At 38.4% G+C, this 20524-nt stretch overlaps 1 long non-coding RNA gene across 1 annotated transcript; it reads left to right on the top strand.

Moving 5' to 3' along the window:
- Nucleotides 1–390: 390 nt before the first annotated feature.
- LOC140360347 (uncharacterized) lies at nt 391–18796 on the top strand. The gene is made up of 3 exons (XR_011926911.1): nt 391–430; nt 4619–4755; nt 18500–18796. It is a non-coding gene; the product is annotated as an uncharacterized lncRNA (long non-coding RNA).
- Nucleotides 18797–20524: the final 1728 nt, after the last annotated feature.

A 20524-nucleotide genomic window follows, 5' to 3' on the forward strand; every position in this document is an offset into this window, starting at 1 on the left:
GCCATCATTGACCCCGCTGTTTCACCAAATATGGCCAACCGCTAGCTTATTCCCACTTACAGCACAGCCAGCAAAACACTAACAGCCCTGCCATCCATTGTGTTCAGTCCCTCAGATATTTGTCCTTGTATTATGGCTTTCTAGTGTCACTCCATAATACAGGCGACTGCCAATGCTGCGCCTGTTATTACTCACTGATAGTGTACCTATCTCGTAAACGCTGAGCTGTGTCACGGGCCTTTTGTTTTTTATGAAAGGTTTTCAAAAAAAGCAGGCTATTAGGATCATGTACTGTATTGTTATTGTAATTATATTCAATGTAGTTGTTTTGCATAAAAGTACCGTGCATTAACACATTTTGTTTTACCATTTAGACCCGCAGACGGAGAGCGAGGGATATGAGTGAATATGAGCAGCAGCACAAGTCAAGGTATGTGCCAGAGACCTTTGTGCATAATCATGAAATTGTCAGAAATTGTCAGAGGAAAGTGATGTGATTTTGCCAAATATGTCACAAAGACTATTTCACTTGTCTTGGCGACAATTTAGTCCACTTTTACAGTGAAGTATATTAAATTCTGTCTGCAGCAGTTTGTTTTACCTATTATTTCCATCCCCATTTTCTGTCTCAATGTAGTTTCCCTGTTGTAGTCAAATTATCAGTGAGAAAAGCAGAAAAGAGTCAATACGTCAAAAATTTTACTCTGATATTCCAATGTGGGTTTTATTAGTAACAGTATTATGCAAGTGTAAGTGTAAGTAATGGAGCAATGGCCATATACAGTATTTAACTTATTTTTCTGAAATTAACATTTGAAATGAATTGTGTGTTAGTTATTCTGGTAAATAAAAACAATGCATTGCAATCAAATCTACACTAAGCAGTTAACAATTGAGCATTAAGTATTAACCAACCGTTTTACTTGGGTCTCCTTCACAATGACTCTATACAAAGTCCTGAACCTTAAACTTTCCCATAGCAGCGGCAGCACATCACACGTCAGTGGGAAAGATTAAGGCCGTATCAAAAGCTCCTCAGTTCCTGAGGAGCGCCTTTTGAGGGGGTGACTCTTAGAATGCCTCAGCTTGTTTGTCTCATGGTATAAGTTGTGCATATAGCCATGGAAAGATCATTAAATCACTGTTTTACCACTTGGCTTAATCCCCTCAACAAAAGGGAAGATACAAAAAAAAGAAAATGGGGAAAATAAAATAGTGTGTGGGATTAAGGAGAAAGTTGATGGATTTAAACTGACGGCTCTGTTTCCCAGCGTTACTAAGGGGAGTTAAGTATCACGGCTCCATGTCCCGGTAGAGAGAGGGGTCCGGACTGCTCCTGTTACTGCTGCTGTGGCCAGAGGAGCTTGAGTGTCTTATGATGCGGCCATCTGCCGGATTACCCAGCAGGATATATTTTTATAGAGTGCATCCTATTCTTATCCTGCCCGCAAAGGTTTACAAGAAGGTTGCACTCGGGTGCAGTTACAATGGTGGATGAAGTAAGCTTTATCATTCTTACAGCACCCCCCAGGTCCCCTCCCATCTTCTCACTGTTGAGCCGACTAAGAGCAGCAACTTAAAAGAGCTTTCTTATCATGGCATGAAAGAGGATCTCATGCGATGCCACTGTCTGCTGCCTATTGTTTTATGAAGCCCCACTGACAATGGAGTTGTGCCCAGCATTAAAAACACTAGTTCGTGCCAAGTGCAATTGTTTCTGCTAATAGGCATCAGCAGTCCAACTTCTCTGAGTTACCATACAGGTGAACTCATTCCTGGGAAAATGTGTTTTCTTTCCCAGCCTCGTAGGCGCGATGGCGTCCCCCTTTTTCCTTGGCCTAACGGGATTAGTCGTGCCAGTGCTACCCCGGCTGTCACGGTACTGTCTACTTCCCATCTCTCTTCTGGGCCTCTAATGTGATTAACCCGTTCCCTGTGGTCCAAATGGTTCTGGAGGCTGAGGGAGGGGGTCTTCAGGGCCATAGGGGGGCACCTCCTTGGCATGTTCCTCCCTAGACCGAACTTCACCATCACTGGTACCTTTGTCAAGTAGGAAGGACCAAGGTCGAAGGTCTGCGAGTCTACCTAGATGAGTACAAGTGCCTAAAGCAGAGTACTTTACTTTCTGAATTCAGACAAGAATATTCACAACAGTAGAAAAATCAAATCCTTACCTGAGCCAGAGACGCAGTAGAACTCTTGAAATATAAACTTCTGAGTCTGACACTAGTTAGTTGACAATTAACATGTTCATCAGAGAGGAATCTGCCCAGGCTTATGTATGTATATCTTTCATGTCCATATGCAGCACTGAATATTTCCTGCTTGCTTAAGTGGAGGCCATAATAATTACATACGCCCATCGTCTTGTCAAACGTCAGTGTTGCAGGGCTTTGTCTGTTTAACACATGTCACGCTTGTTTTGGACTCATCTGTCTCCAGTCGTCTCCGGGGCATCTGCTACAAGCGGAGGACCACATGGCCTTTGCCACCTCACAGAGGGAACTGCTCTAACCATAGGCCCACATACAAAACCCCTTAGCCTTACATTGAGAAACACTTGTCAATTCTTTAGTCTTGTAGTGATACAGTGCACTGTTACCGCAGCAATAGGCATGATAATGAGGGGATTCTTTACAATCATTAGGCCCATACAGTAACCTTTGGGATTACCATAGTGTCAAGAGCCAATTAAAATCCTATAGGTTTCTGTGACCACTCGTTAGAGCATGCCCTTATTGTCACAAGACATCTTACTTCTTTTTGTGAAATAAATATACATATAAATACGCATAGACATTATATTTCTTATTTCATGCCTTACTCTAAGAGGTTAAAACATTTACTGATCAAAAAAATCAATATGCACAGAATCATTTCACATGTTCACACACAAACTGCAGAGTCCGTTGATAAATTTGCTTGGTTTCCAACTGTGCGAAAGATAGAAAAATGACAGGTCTTATAGAACAGCATCGCCTCTCACGCTGGGATCCAGAGCTTTTCACGTGAGCACACAGCCTTGGTCGGGCGACACCATGGAGAATTAGCAGTCTTAATTAAGATTTTTTTACCACTCTGCATGTGCTGTCTTTATGCGAGACAACAGGCTTGAACCAGGCGGGGCATAGCGCATCTTTAAACAGCTGCTGCCTCCTTAACAAGAGCATTCACTGCAGAGTAAACGTGTGACATCACCATGTTGGTCTACCTTCATGATGATAATGGTCACAATTGTTTAAAATATCACTGGACTAAACTATCATTTGAGTTAGGTATATTGTTTCGCTTCATACGTTGTAAACAAGCAATGGGCAAACAATCCAACATTGTAATGGAAAGACAATATGATGCATGAGGGGGTGGCAGCCCTTGTGAGCAGATTTGGTGGGTTTCCAATCCTGGATATCCCACTCTGCACCATGAAATGGAAGGTGACACTTATTGTATTAGTAAGAGCTAATGAGTGTCTAAAAGCCTGTGTGACTGTGTGCGCCAAGGAATCTCATCGTGTGTTGGGTGGTACGAAGAAAGGAGCACATCTCCGAGAGCAGACGAGGCTAGAAAGTGCAAACATCCGTTCTCAGAGGCACGTGAGGACCTCAGGGCACACAAAGAATAGAGTTGTAAATTATTTAGAAATTACTTTGATTAGTTAAAAATTATCTTTAAATATGAAGACATGAATAGTAGTGAATAGTAGTTACATTTGAGTCCAAACTACAAAACATTTTACACAGTTTGAATTTAATAAAACATACATTCTCTTTAAAATAATAAATACATCTTTTGCATAACTATAGTTAAAGTATATTGTATTTGGCAGGGGTGGAAAGTAACTAATTGCAAAGACTCAAGTCAATGTAATTGATTAGATTTTCTTGGGAATTGTGCTTTCTTGAGTAGATTTTGAAACATGCACTAGTACTTCTAATTCTAATTAGCTAAATTAAAAACTACTTCTGCTTATTATTTTTCACGCTTTAATTTAAATTTGACTTAAGTACATATTTGGCAGCACTATTGTTCTTGTAACTGAGTAACCTTTCGCCGAGTAACAGCATAAATTCTACAAATAAAGTAAAAGTTTGAAATTTTCTTACAGCACTGGTGGTAGGAGATACATCATTGACAAATTGAAGAAAAATGAAGCGATTGATTAAATTTTTACTGGAGTAGTGACCTCACTTTTCAGTTTTCACCACTAGAGGGATGTGTGCTCATATATAAAATGAGCGTGGCTAAATGCATTTAGACTTGTTGCTGTTTAAAATAGTTAAATAGTACTGAATTACTTTTAGACAAAAGATAGACGAAATGTACTAACAAAGTGTTCTAATATTGCTAGCTTGTCCATATTACATAGTCACAGGCTCTCATATTTCATAGAGAAATAAGTGGGATTACAACAACTCATGAAGACTTTAATTTTCACCTTTACTACTTGTTGATTATATTGGTATATTTGCTCAAAAATAAACTAGCCAGTCTTCACTCTTTGACGTAGTTAATATGTGAAGTTTGGTTTGATGCGAGAAGCGGTGAGTCATTAAAATATCCTCAAAGCCTCGAATTCTTGTCATTGTTCACAGCCTATCAATGGTCTAATTTGTTGCAGATCACAAAGCTGCAGTTTTCTACAAATGCAGCCGATTTCCTCCGGCTGGTCGAATGGGAGGCTGTCGGCCACTGGCTCATGGGCGACTGGAGATGTGATACTTCAAGGAGCTGAGCGCTGGCTGCTGCGAGCTACAGGTCAGTCCCGGTGCGCTCATCTGGACCTAACTCAGGTTGACACAATTTGACCTCCGCCGGTAGCCCTCTCCTCAGGCCTTTGTCGACGCCCTCTCTCCCGGGAATTGCATTAATAAAATCCGTGCGGAGTCTATAAATTTGCTAGTCTTCTAAGCTCTCATTTCTCAACATTTGCTTTTCTATTATTCCCCCGAACTCCCCATCCATTCAGTGTGGTCCTTTGTAGGCATTTACTGAGACTGAGGCCCTGACAGAATAGTTCTCTGGGCCAAGCCTTCAAAGCCCCTTTAGAAGCTTGAATAAAGTGGCTATTGTCTTCAGATTAACTTGTTTGTCCAAACATTTAGAAACTGTATGTTTGTTTATAAAAATGTAGTGACTGTAATGGCATCTGGCTGGATGCTGGCCACACTGCAAAACTCCAAAACTCCATAAAGTGATGTTTTGCTGCACTCAAAGATACCCTCAGGTCCATTAGTCTATAGAAAGAACGATAAAAAGATTTTACAGTCAGATGCACCACAAAAGGTAAATATGTTTAAAGCTGTGGTGTCAAAGAGAGGCTAATCTGTGCTTTATTCTGTGGCTTTAACCTTCGCTCAGAGTTCTGATGTTTTAGTCAAGCGCCGTCACCTGCCTGCCGTCTGCAAGCGAGAAACTATAATGCTATCGATGGCTTTGCCTGCCGTTAAATGAAATTAATACCAATTTTATATATTTAGTGAAGTGGAAAATTCATGTGTTGAAAAAAAACTTATTTTTAGTTGCATATTTCAACTTATTTACACATGTGATGCCATCTTAGAGACTAAAGTACTCTTAAGATCACATTTTTGCTGGGCTCAAGTAGGAATGTAACAATAACAGAAATATTGTGAAATTGTATCAAAAGTCTCTCGATAATTTCAAACCATTTCAGTGCAGGCTTCTCAATGAAATGATAGTTGTCAAGGTCTTGTCAGTCTTGTCAAGGCATATGAAAAGGAAATCTACAATTCTGTTAGTCTGACAAAAAATATTGCAATAAATATCATAACATTAGATACATTTGATGATTACTGACATTGAGGTTTGAGATTGTTACTGCCATAGTCTCAAACTCTAGAAACTAGATTTAAGTACTACATTTTGCAGCTTCGTAACGCGATACTTTTTCCAGTAAACATTTTCCAGACAACATTTAGACATTTTGTGTATATCAACTACCCATTCACATTTACCAGCCTCCAAACAATCTACTTTGATGCATGCCTATTTAAATTTTTTTAGGAAGAGTCCGGACAAAAACACGAACTATTTGGACATAGCAGGTGGATAATTGTGCATGGTTGACTGATTGGATATAAATAGATGCCCTAAAGAGTATTCAGGATGCGAAAGGCCATTTCCTAATTAGGATTTGAACTGTGCTTCGTTGGATCCACCACAGACCAGTATCTTTTCAGCAGACTCTGGCCCTGGCGTGGTGTTTATGTTCTGGATGTGAATGGTTGTCGACGCTTGTGGCAGTCCTGCTGTACACAGGCCGCGGCGTAATGATGAAGCTGTGGCCCTGCTCCATTCAGCGCTTTAACCTAACAGACTAAAGCGTGAATACTGCAGTTTTAACTCAACAAAGACACACAGAAAGGGGATATTTAGAAGCAACTATATGAGGAGGAACTAATGCTCAATAACACATTTAAAGGCTTATTTCTACTAAAATACGGTTGTACCAGCTTTTAATTCTTAAGTTCTAATTATTTTAGCTGATGTTAATTACTCACTACATGATCTCTTATAGACTAAAAATACAGTCTTTATTAGAGCCTAATATATGCAGTTTATATATCAGGGGTTTTGGTAACCAAAGTGAAAATAAATAAATCTATTGTTTTGGATTTATGCACAATTAAAATGTCATCGATTAAGTGTATCATCAATACAAATCTTTGAAAAACTGCAAAAAGAGACTATGAAAATTACTTTGCAATATACATTTTCTAACAATAGTGAAATTTGATAAAGGGAGAATATTTTTACACATTTGAGGACATTTTTAGAACAAATGTATTTTACCTTTCTCTCATGTAGAAACAACAGAGTTAAGACAGATAAATCCTTCGTACTCCGATATGTGATCTGAACTCCCTCAGTCAATACACATTATTTTTCTAAGACCTTTATTTTCACTCTCCTGCCTTCCTCGGAAAAGTCTCAAATGATGTTGCGTTGCATGTCTGACCTAACCATAACCAACCTAATCAAGCTTAATACTGATTCCCAAAAGCTAAAATCCTTTGGAAATCTCTGCTTTGTCCCAGTTGTGGTTGGAGTGGCCAGGCCAAACAAGTGAGCTGTTCTGACCGGCCCAGCTTGAGTTTAGAGTCTCTGCTGGAGTCAGCCTTGAGAACCACAATCTCCTCAACATTAGCCTTAGAGCCTCAGAGAGTGGTTCAGGTGGTCATGCAGTCAACAGGATTTAACCAGCCTTCACCAGCTTAGTGTTGTAAAAGCGAGAGATTACCATGGGTCTAAATGTGTATGTTAGTTTTGTAGAGAATCACAACTTTAAGTGTATATAAATTCAATAATCTGCACATTTTGAATAGCCTCATATTTTGCTGGGAATTCACATAATAAGATATTAGGACAATTCACAATGATAGTAGTACTGAAACAGAATTATAAATATGCTGCAGTTGCCTAAAGAAGCCAGAGGGTGTCACTGTATGTACTGTATTTGACTGGTTTTGGCCACTAAACTGTGGGTTTATCTGAACAGAAAGAAACAGGCTAATATGACTTATTCTTGAGAACTTATTCTTGGATAAAAAAATTGACAACCGTCCATTCAAACAAAATATGTATTTATTTATTATTTATTATTTATATTATTATTATTAGTAGTAGTTTAATGAAAACATTTAATAAAAAATATGTTTTATTTAGAAACATTTGTTTATTTAGGTTCAAGTATATTTAATTATTGACTTTTTTCACATAAATTATGCTGTATGGACTAGGAATGAATGAAAATGACAGTGACAGTATAAATATTTAGTATTTTTTTTCATTATACATTTTTAGGTGATGTACCTGTTTTTGAACTTTAATATAAGATGATTCTTACCATGTCTACCACTCTTTCTTCTTTATGCCAAATTAGCTGCTCTATATTCAAGATAGAGTTATGTGATGTACAGACATTGTAACCTTTAAATACCTATAGCGGTTTTTAATCCAAATAGAATCAAAGCTAATGCTTCATTAGAAGGTATTTTTACATAATGATCCTCATGCTGCTGCTGTTAATTTTTTTATTAACACAATTATGGGGCTCTTAGCGGCACGGGTCGGCGGGGTCTAATTACCACGTCATGTGGTAAATAGTTGGAGGTGTCTCTGAGCATGTAGCCTCAGAGGTAAAGAGGCAGCCGCGGGCCATACTGAGGCGGGCAATTACTGGATGAATTTCACTTTAATAAATGTTGAGCTACATTTGGAAATTCAGATAACAGAGCTTTCTGACTAATGGGTGCTGCACTAAGGCCACTTGAGCAAGAAAATTATCTGAAAGAGGGTTTAATTAACACAAGCTGCATGATCCAGGAGCACGTAACAGCGTGCTAAAGGGAGGGAGGGAGGCAGCTGGGGAGAGGGGGGTCACCAGTCATTTTCCTGCCAACTTTTCTTTCACAGGTGTAAAGTGGAGAAATTACTTTTGTTTTTGCACATTAATGCTTGCTGTCATATCAACATAATGAGCGTCTGCAGAGAGTCAGACAGCAAACGAGCCGAGACAGGTTTAACTTTGAGAATCTCACAAAACAAATTTGTACAAACTTTAAATGTCACAACGTGTAACTTTAGTTCAGATGGCGTGGGTTTGGAGAGACATAAACTATTGTTTGAATATGAATACTAAAGTTTTATAGGAATTTTGGACTATTCTGGGTATTCTTAAACATTCAATCAAAACATACAATGACAAATAGAAACCTGGCAGTAAAGCTAAACTATCATGATTCTTACTCTAGCGGACACCTGACACCAAATATTAAATTGCCAATAGTGAAAAATTGTGATTGTTTGCCTGTCTGTGTGTATCTCTGAGCTCTGTGATTAACTGGCTGTTGTCCATGATGTTCCCTTCGGCCCATAGTTCCTGAGATACAGGAACCTTGACCCTAAATGAACAGATAAATAATGGTGCAGCTGATGATGATGAAAAGAGCGTGACCTTGCCCCATTGGCACTGTGGTAAATAAAATGACAAATCGTCACATTTATATAATGCTTTTCTACCTTCAAGGCAGCAGGGAAACACTCACCCATAAACTGTGGTGTCTTGCTTATTAAATTTAGTAATTTCATATTGTCATTTGTCATTACATTTTGTAGCAAGGACATGATATTATTGAGGATGGAGAAAAAGTTCCTTGTATTTGTTCATTCGTTTTTTAAATTATTTTATTTTTGTTTTTGAGAAATAAAAAAATGTAAACACAGAACAAGACAAAGAGGGAACACAAAACAAGTGCAACTGATCTGTAAGAATCATTTCGATAAGGTGTGGCACATGCTGCTTCTCATATTTGTTCCACTTATACCAATGATCATATGTCAAATTAATTTTCAAATAAAATATGAATATATTAATATAAAAGTATTTAAAAAATATCCATTCTACTTTTAGTTCAGCCCTTGACAACTGATTCCTTCTGTGTCATCCACACAAATGTTTTTCCTGGTCCCAAAAATACATACACAAGGTATCCATGTATTGTTTCCATTGCATATGTCCCACAACTCGTTTAAAGTCAAGTGTGATGTTACTAGTTCAAATCATTCTTAGTGCTTTATTAATTTCAGTCCAATATTGATGTACTGTCAGACAATCCCAAAACTCATCAAGTAAGTAAGTAACATTTATTTGTATAGCACCTTTCACAGTCAGAAGTCACAAAGTGCTTCACAAAAACACAGAACAAAACAATAAAAACACAAAGAACTTACAGTGAGCAATACACATGCAACAATATGCAGTCAAATCAGTCCCTAAAGCAACTGTAATTAAAAGGCTCGACTGAATAAAAAGGTTTTAAGCTGACCCTTAAAAGCAACAACAGAGTCCAGTGACCGTAGGGAGAGCGGAAGATCATTCCAGAGTCTGGGGGCAACAGCCTGGAAGGATGTGTCTCCTCTGGTCAAAACGAGTGCGAGGAATCAAAGCAGTTTCTGATCCAAAGACCTCAGTGAGCGAGGGGGAGTGTATGGTTTGATCAGATCGCTGATGTACAGAGGGACCTGACCATGCAAAGCTCTAAAAGTCAGGACTAGAATCTTAAACATTATTCGGTGGGAGACTGGCAGCCAGTGAAGGGCTTTAAGAATGGGTGAAATGTGGGCCCTTCTATTTGTGCGAGTCAAGATCCTCGCTGCAGCGTTCTGGACCAGCTGCAGACGAGAGAGCTCCTTCTTGTTTAGACAGGAAAACAAACTGTTACAATAGTCTAAGCAACCTGACAGCCACAATTTCTCCTATAAGATAGTAGGCAATTTTGGTGTTCTCTGACCCGCACCGCATCACAGAATCTATTGTTCAAACCTTTTTAAAAAAAAAAGGTTGAGTATTGAAATGCAATTTAGTTTCATTTTAATTTTTGGTTTTGAGTCAGTCTGAATAAGTTTAAGCTGCAAAATTATGCACATTTTATTACAATTTGCCTCAAATTAACAGAAATGCAAAGATGCATCTGTGGGGGCGGATGTGCAATTTTAGAATCCGCCCCGCAATGAAATAATAATGTTTTTAGACCACCCCAGGGTCAAAAGAAACCCGAGCATCACTATAATCATTCAATTTTGTTTTATTATAATTTTACAAATTTAAATAAATAAAAAAGTATACATTTTCCTATCCAAATGTCATGGTCATTGTTGTTTGGTGCACAACGCTGTGGCCGATGTCCTGTCGAGTTGATATGGCCAGGCACATGAGCTAATCCATCTTTACTATTTCACATTCGTTCTTGTAGGAGTAAAAACACTGCTCTATCTACATATAATAATGACTCAGAACAATGGCCCACAACAGGGAGATATAATGTGTGGCCTTGTGGTGTACTTAGTTTAGGGGCTCGGTGCTCGGTGGCCAAGTGGATAGCACATGTGCACTCCACGTGAGTTTGTGTCCGGCTCTTGACAGTTTATAACAATGTCCTTCCCCATATCCCCATTTAACGCTATACTGTCCCACGGGCCAAACCAAATAAAAATAAATAAGGGCCAACATTCCCTGTTCAACCCACCACCAACTTTGTCTTTTGATTTTGAGCCAGTATCTTTAGCATGTCTTTCTGAAGTTGTTAGTGAACTCAAAGCCTCTTCCAACCCAAATTCCACAGTCCCACCACGATCCAAAGAAGTGTGGACAACTATTGGCCCATATCCAGGGAATTATCAACAGTAGTCTTGTGTCTGGTGTAGTTCCTTGGTTTTGCCTTTCGCCAAAGTCCCTTTTTCGCCAAAATTCTTGAAAAATGCGTCCTTGCAGCTGCAGTCGTTTTTAAAAGCACGTACTTTAGACTTTAGACATCTTCTTATCAGATTTAAAGCGCTTCATGGCACAAAGTCACCCTTTAAAACCTTAAAACAAGTCATTACAAACTTTTAAAGGTTTTTAACAGTGATTCTGCCAGCTGACAGCTGCTTTTGATCCAGTTGACCGTACAACTCTTTAAGTCTCTTGTAAAACTGGTGTTGGTGTCCGGGGGGAAGTACTGTGCTTTAGGTCTTACTTGAGTAGGAGTTCCTGCTCAATCAGACTGGGGGACTCCACCTCATCTTCCCCTTCCTTCTCTTTATTGTGAAGTCCCCCATGGTTCAATTCTCCCACCTATTCTTTTTGCTCTGTACATTCTCCCACTTGACTTGATTTTCAAAAACATGACATTCATTATTATTTTTATGCTATGCCAGATTTACCTACCAGGAAGCTTGCTGCGTCCCCACAGACACTGCTTGAGTGCTTTAGTGACATCAAGGCTTGGTTGGCCCATCGGAAATCTTATTGTTTGGCAACACTGATGGGCCCACTTAGCAAATGAAACTGTCTGTCACCAACCTTGGCATCAATATTGATTATTACATTTGAAAACAAGGAAATGCTGACGTTGATCATTTGAGGTTTTTAACTTAACTATTTTTATTCTGTAAAACATTTTAGTATTCGAATTCAGCTTGTTTTTGAATTTATAATATTTTATTGTTTGTGTTTAAAGCTTTGAATGGACTGGCCCCAAAATATAGTACATCTCTGGCCTAATCCAAATGTACTCACCAGCTTTCATGTTGTGGTCCGAGAGCCAGCGCCAGCTTGTGGTGCCGAAGGTGAGATTTGAAACCAGGGGGGACAGGGCGTTTTCTGTGGTCTGCCCCAAACTCTGGAACCATTTATCTCCCCACGTCCGAACGGCCCATACACTTTTAAGTCTTGTCTTAGGACCCACTTTTATTCTCTGTTTTTTGTAAGGGAACTTGTAAGGATTGGTGGTACATGCCAGAAAAGCGTGATGACAACTTCAAGAGCTCTATTGGTGTGTTTCCAGTTTTATAGGAGTGTGCATTCACAACTTCGGCCTTGACTTTGAGGAACAATGTATTGTATGTGAGTAATTGTCTGCTATTCAGCTTTCATTAACTTAAGCAATAGTACATTGAGAAATAATCAGAATCAGAAAGGGGTTTATTGCCATTGTCAGTGAACAGAATTCAGAGACTAGGAACTTGCTTTGGCATTAAGGTGCAACATACAACAATAATGTAATGCACATTGGTAAATGAAGATTTTTTTAAAAATAGCTTCTTTACAACTGAGGAATCTGTGCTTATTTTAATGCTCAGATGAATGTTAATAAAAGTAGAAGAGTAAGTGTTTCTTTTAGGGCTGAAGTGACCCCATCACTCCCTTGTTACTTGTTATTATTTAGTTGCATAATTCTATTTTGTATTTCTGAGTTATTTCAGTTTTTCTCCTTTTTTCCCCCTCTTTTGTTTCTCTCTGCTCCTTCGTCATGACAGGTAGGTTGTGTCTATCATTAAAGGTATTTTACCTTTGTTATCTCCTGACATTTTTTGGTCTTGTTTGGTTTTTATGACATTATTCTTATGAATTTCTCACTGTTGCAATTGGTGCAGAGAATGGACCAATCACAGGGCAGGATTGTAGTTGAAGTTAAGGTAAAGCGGCCAAATGAACCAAAACAAACATGGCAATGCTGACGGACACACTTTAGCCTATTTTCGTAGAAATACAGATTATTATTATTATTTTATTTTTTTAATGTGCACTTAGACTTTCTGCATTTGTGGAGAGGAAAGCTGTCTCGGCTTTTCTTTCAACTGGATTAAAAAGTAGATTTCTTTTTTTTTTTTTTAGCTTTTTCCGGTATTGTGACACTTTGACCAATTAACATTAAGTAATGTTTTTAAATGTTCCAATCGCTTTCAGTAAGCCTTTACAGATTAATAAATGTATAGAACTCAATTCATAGTGATACTCATCTGGTGTGATTCAGGTTTGCATGATTCTTTATTTATTTTTATTTTTTTTAAAGTTTCCAAGCCAATAATTTAGCTAATAAATTATAAGCTTGAAAATACTTTACCAATTAATGTGTAGTGTTGTTCCGATTGCCTTAGAGCCTTTCCAGATTGATAAATGTAAAACACATCTGGTGTGAGCCAGCTAGGTTAGCATGATTATTTATTTATTTGAAAAAGTTTCCAAGCAAAGAAGTTAGAAAATTTGGCTGTGCTTTCATAAATCATTGCTTGTTTGAAAAAAAGAAAAGAAAAAACGCCTCCCCCCTTTTTTATTGTGACGTAATTAATTGATGTAATTAATTTCAGTTCTTATTCTTTTAATTTCTTGTAGAATTTCCCCCATCAACCCAAAACATGCACTATAGGTAAAATCCTCATCTGAGGTCTTGACCGAGCTGAGCTTAAGCAGGCACTGCAGCAACCACTGCTCCTGACGGGTTTCCCCAGCAGCATTGAAGGATGGGTGCTCCAAGCTGTGGGAGCAGCATAACAGAAGGCTCACTTCCCCCAGTCAGTTTGTACTGGAGGGACAGACAAGAAATATACATCTCTGCATAAGGCCGCACAGATAGGTCAACGCACAACCACAAATAGTCTATCTGTCTTTTATCTGTTCCTTCCAGTTGTAATCAGCTGTGATCGATTTGTGGTTATATTAATACCCTTTACGGAGGAGCTGAGTCTCTAAACAACCACTATCCCCGTGAGCAGTACAGGAACCTTCACACCATGTGTTTTTGTAACCATTTGTGTTTTTTGCTCAATAACTTTTTGCATTTTCAAATACAGTAATTTTGGAAAGTTTATATTCTGATAAGTTTATGGTACAGGTTAAGGTACACTTTATTGTCTCCATTGAGAAATTTCTCTTCTGCATTTGACCCATCCTCCAATGCCACTAGGGGACCCATCTCCAGATCTTTGAGCTAGGCTAGGTCAGAACTATCATAGCGGAAGGATTTTACCTACCTACCTGCATGTTTTGGGCAAGATCTAGAGGAAGATGCAGCACAGATCTTTGTGAAGATATTATTTGAATGTGGACATTTTGTTTAGATCTCCCTTTGCATGTGCAAATAGCTGCACTGTTCAGCTTGTTCTCCAAAGCACTAACTTCACCTTGACCCTGACCTGAACGCTGCAGGTGACAGCATGAGAGCTCTCAGATATTTATAGTCCGTGTTATGTCCATGATCTGTTAAAATGGAAAACTACTGTTTGTGGATGTCCCTAAGCAAATACACACACATCAGTGAAAGCATTTCTGTCACTCCCGTTAGTGTTGCCCGTTAGGCTTCATCTGCGTATTGTGTGTGTAATGACAATGGCTTTTGTTTGCGTGGAATCAGTGTAGTGCATGTGTAGTTGGGATATGTGCGGCAGGTCCTCCTGGTTCTCCTGCTCGTCGCGGCCTCCCTCCACTCTCCAGTGCAGCTAAAAGCCCTGAAACACAACGGTAATTGCCCAATTAGAGCCCTGGCTCCGTGGGCCGCCGAGCACTATGCGCCTCCACATGCTCACAGAGTCAGATAATTGAGCTGAAAGCAAATGAACGGATGGCAGACAAACAAGCTACTAGAAAATAATTACTTGGAGTGTTTCTTTTCAGTACCTGTACAGCGAATTTCATTATTGTCAATAGCCTCTAAAGCTGCTCCAAACGCTGGTATTTGTCATTTTCATAGAGACTTGATAATGACATTAATTTGTCTTAATGGGTCGGCTCTATTGTTAAAAATAGTCAAATGAGCAGAAATTGTCTTTCCTCGGCAGGTAGAGAGGACTTAAGCACACTCCCGGCAGCCATGAGGAGATAATTTGGTGTGCTTGTCAAATTTCCAATAATTTGTTATATGGAACATGAGTAATGCTAATACCATTAATGTCCATTTTCCTCTAAATTCATTACTGCCCTTTTTCCCTTTTATGTTTAATGCCTGGAACGTTTTTTCTGACCGTGAAGAGGTTATCCCGGGACTGATGAGAGAGCCCTTTGGTTCTTCTTTGAACGAATAAACAGTCGTAAACATTGAACACGTGCAAAAGAGGAATGGCAAAATAATCGGCTTTGTCCTAAACAGACCTAGCCTTGTTAATTGGCCCCTTTCAACCACAAACATCAACAAACACATAAGAAAATGAAACCCAATAAAATACAATGATTAAAGTTATCTCAAATCAAGAACAATGATTTTAATATTGGGCACTTCTACAGTGAATATTGTATGTTCATCCTTCTGAAGTTACACATGACACATGCAATAAATGCAATAATTATAATCAATAGATTAATTTTAGTGACTTTTTTGTGTCTCTCTAAATAGTTCTAAATCATTCTTCGTTTTAGTATAAGTGTACTTTTTGAATTGTGACCCCTATAAATTTGATTATTTTCGTAAAGGCCAAAATATATTGCTTGGACTGTGGAATAAAATCTAAAGTATGTATAATTATTGCTCACATCAATTACCCCCAAAAATAAAATACATATTGTATAATTAAGAAAAACACACACACCCAAAACTATATTAGACAGAGAAAAATAAAGATTTTAAAACATGAAATCACAAAACATTAAATTATGATTAAATTAACTTTTAACAGCAGTTAATAAATAATTTGAAGAAGCCTTATAAATGCTATACAATTTTCATAACTATCAATATGTATCAATCTGCATTAATCTTAAACATTATAGTTTCGTATAAAACACCTCCTTAATGTGTATTGTGTTGCAACGTGTACTATTTCTTGCTAATTGGATTTCACACACACAAAAATGTCTGAAGGATTTAATTGATTAGCCAAACTTTCAATATATCTAACATGTTAGACTCTCAATATATGTTAATGAAAAGTAGTTAGTATTGTTGCTTTCCAGCAGCTGTGGGTTCAATTCTCAGGCTGACACACTTTCCTGGTGTGTACTGCTAGACTCATAAGGCGTTTATTTTACCCTGAAACTGTACTTTGCTTTGCCTGTTTGTGTGTACATTGTTTCAGCCCAGCATCCTGCTAGATACTTTATTTTTGTAATTACTGCATATGCTTCAAAATAACTTGCATATGGGGCAATGATTACCTCATAATTATGTCTCATGTATTATTTTTTCCCCTTTGACATATATACCAACTTGTTTATCTGAATGTTAATGTGAAAATAAAATGAGCCACTTATATTCCTGTAAGTGATGCTTTTAGCTTCTACATGCGTGCGGATGTCGTTGAGTGCTGGACCACAGAGGATACTCGTTTATCTGAGTCTATGAGTCATTTGTATAGAGTTTGGAGCTCCTTATGCAACCCTCTGTTGAGTAATACTTTTTAAATACGGACATATTTGCTTTCTACAAGGCCCAGGAGAGGAAATTAACTGATAAGTATAAATTATCTGTGGATGATGCGCAGCAAACAGGCAGAAAATAAAGAAGTGGAGGAGAGGCGAGGAAATGCCGATCAGTTGTATGTAAAGCTCTGTTTGATGCCATAACATTAAACTGAAAATGCAATTTTAGAAAAACACACAAAAAATACACAACATACAATACAACATAAAATGTAAATACAAAACCAACTATTGATTTGTTTATTGAGTTATTCTGGCTCCTGGCTCATAGCTGATCTTGAAAGTCTGTACCAAAGCGTGACCATCAATTTCTAAGTCTAGTTTTCTTTTGTGAAACCTTAAAATATATGTTAGCTAGTTTTTATGAAATGGCTACAATTGCCTTCTATTAAAAATAATTTTGAATAATAAAAGAAGTTATAAATTATGATAGAATAATGATTTTAAATAAACAATGTGTGCGTGCAGCTGTATTTTCCTCCTGTGACTAAATGGTCGTAGAAAAGTGCTAAACGCCCAAAAGCAAGCCTTTAATTAAATTTTAGGGACATGCTTGATGCTGGATTTCCATAATTCATTGATGGTGTATCTCCACCTGCTCGGTGTGTGTGCCCGCGCTGGGAGTGTGTGAATGGTGATGTGTGACACGCTCCTGATGAGGAATAACACAGGCCTCAGATCTGCACAAGGCCCGATGAAGAATCACTGACTTTTATTAGTGTAGAAGAAAAGGATGTGATGAAAGCGTCAAAGGCTCGGGCAGAGAAAGAGGGATTCAGAGGGAGGGGCGGAGGAGTGAAAAACAAGGGGCCATCCATCACACCAGGACTGAAGAGACACATTCCTCTGGCCTTCTGCAGGAGGATACATTCACTCAACAGGCACAAAAGAGCAGAGCTCTGGGAGGCTGGGAGGAGCACCTATAAATACAGCCTTATCCATATACTCCCAATATACTCCATGCAGCTGATTGACTTCAATATCACAACAATTGAGCTTCATTTGAGTTAATTTGCAAAAATTGATATCTCCTTTTCGAAAAATTGCCACATTGTTTTTCTTTTGGATATCATCTTATAACATTACTGTATAGTTGAGGGATTTGCCCAAGAAGAGATGGAATATTATTCATATTGAACTAAAAAAGATTTGGCGTTTGAAAACAAAGCTATACAAAGAGTAAAGCGTAAGACATTTAAAATTGTTCTGTTTTTGCTAATTAACATTTAATTTGAATGTTGAAGCTAAAAGACATACACTATCGACTTTTTTTATTATGCTTTTATTTATAATAATTCTGGAAAGGGTGATGATATGCAAATATGCACTGGCTAAATATCAAAATGACAAAACAGGAAATATAAATACATGAATTGATTCCAACAGTTAAATTGTCAGAAAAACTGAACTGCATCAAATATTTGGAATATATTGAATTTGATATAATGAAGCATAAATAAACCAAAGTAAAAAAGTTATCAACCAAAGTAAAAACATAAAGTTAAAAGCAAGCTATGTGCAATATTGAAAATTGCTCTTTGTTCATAAATAGATAAAATACAAAAGCCTGTTAACTCAATACACTAAAACCTAATCTATACCAGAACTTTATTGTTTGTTGGAAAGTTAGTTTGATTGTATGATGATTTTGTATATTGAAGATGTAAAATAGAGAAATAGAATAATTCTAAAACATCACAGCCAAGACTTAAGTTGTGTTAAAAAAAATTGGGCCATATGCATAAAATAATGAATAGATTTTCAATGTATTAGAGTAGTTCTCCAGGCGTTTCTTTTGTGTCTCATTAGGTCCAGTGGAGTCGCTGGGCCGTGCTGGTTCGACACCTCTGTCTGTCTGAGTTAGGGGCCTGTCGCGTGGAGGAGGGAGCAGGTGATGGCTTTGGAGAGCACTCATTTACACTCGTCTTTCTGTGGCTGAGCAGCGTGAAGAGGTGGGAGAGTCGAGGGGCCTGGCGTGAGCTGCACCTGCCACACGATCAATGCTGAACTCTGACCTCGCTGCCTATACCTTCCACAAAGCACTCTTAGCACCATGTAATAGATACGTTATACATGAATCCGTTAAGCATGAGCAAATGTTCAGGCATTTACATACATCTGCTGTTTATGGTTTTTACTCAACGACACAGGTATGTTTACTTTGCCCAGGGAGAGTGAGACAGAAAAAAGTAACAATTTAATAGATGCAAACACAGACAAGACAAAATCTAAACAATTATCTAAATGCTCCCAAAACACTCTATATCAAACAGTGGACATTTATTAGGTAAGATGATTAACATGCAACCTAATAATACTACTTAACAAATCAATGTTAGCTTAAACTGCTCTCTCTCTCTCTTTGAAAGCTTTAAAGAAGCCGTTTCCCATCATTTGTGTATTATGTATCGCACAAAAGAAGCCTCTTTATTTTTCTGACTCAATATGTAGACACAGACGGCTTGTCATACCATTATGCTGCTACTCACTTTGTTCGTCAACTGCCCACAAATGGGCATTCTTCGAAACACAGAGAGCCATTTGGGGTTTTTTGGGGTCCAAAAGTGTGAACGTTGGTGTCAGTGGACCCCGGGTCTGGCCTTGCTTAAAGCCACTGTGTCAGTTTCTATGGTAATGGGGAAATAGTAACTGGGTCTAGCAGCATCCTGCCGCGTGTCGCCCCCTCAATAGGCTGCATCTGCAGAAACTGAAGGGCCCTGTGTGATGGGCAGTGACCCGGCAGCTCATGGAGCACATATATGCTCATATAGACTTTGCATGAGCCTCTCTTTCACTGCTTTATGCTGCATCTCATGAGAAAAAAGTGTAGAGTGAGACTTTCGTATATTTGCTCAACCTATCAATAGTTTGCAAATTGCCACAGAGGTCAATAGATGAGACGCGAAACTCAATCTTGAAAAAACAAAACTATAAATCTTTATATGCACAAGAGAGTAACAAGATAGCCGAATGCATTGTGAAAATCAGTTAACTGCAAATATGTGCTATATTTTGAATCCAGTGTCCTTCAGGTGCTTTCCTCTCCCAGGAAACTGCCTGAAGCCTGGGAAAACCTTCATTAAGTTGAAAAGAGAAGAGAGTCAACTCCATCAGTTTCTCTAAACACAGTGTTTGTATTATCATTGAAAGTTTTCACTTTCACTCAATGAAATCAAAACAATTTGAAAACAATAGTGACTCATGAAAGGAAGCTAATGTGAGCTGAAAGGGGAGGAAATGGGTGAAGCGGCAGGAGGCCATTAATGAGAAAACCATAAAGTTTAAGGAACTCCGCTCTCAGTCCGAGCTTTCTTTAAACCTTCAGACTGCTGTCAACAGGCTCATACATATCCTGCTGTTGAGATAGACCCACTGAAAGTGCCCTGATCATGCACTGCTGAGCTGAAAATGAGTAAGTAATGGCTCCATGAGTTTCTAGTGGGGCGCTACCCCCCCGTCCCAGCTTCTCTAACTCTCTGACCTCTCTTCTCTCTAACCCTTACCCCCCTCTGTGGTTTCCCATGGACTGCCAATTGATTCAATTAACCCAATACACAGATACCATATGCTTAAAGATGTTTTTTCTCAACCATCCATGAACGTTTGGCAGCTGCACAGAGCTGGCACATTTGAGTAGATTTATTCTGACAAAAGTGAAATAAAAGGTGTTCTCGCTTCTGGAATCTGTACCTAACAAACTGTTTACTCCCGACCAGTCAATGAATAGCATCAGATGCACAAACTCAGGGAGAAAATGTGGATAAAAAGTGAATGAGGGAGGATCACAAAAGTGCATGTGTGAAAAGCAAGGAGGAGCTGTGCAACGCATCAGAA

This window comes from Eucyclogobius newberryi, unplaced genomic scaffold (assembly GCF_026437365.1).
Source record: "Eucyclogobius newberryi isolate DKJ021-1_F unplaced genomic scaffold, fEucNew1.0.hap1 SCAF_15, whole genome shotgun sequence".
Taxonomy (NCBI): Eukaryota; Metazoa; Chordata; class Actinopteri; order Gobiiformes; family Gobiidae; genus Eucyclogobius; species Eucyclogobius newberryi.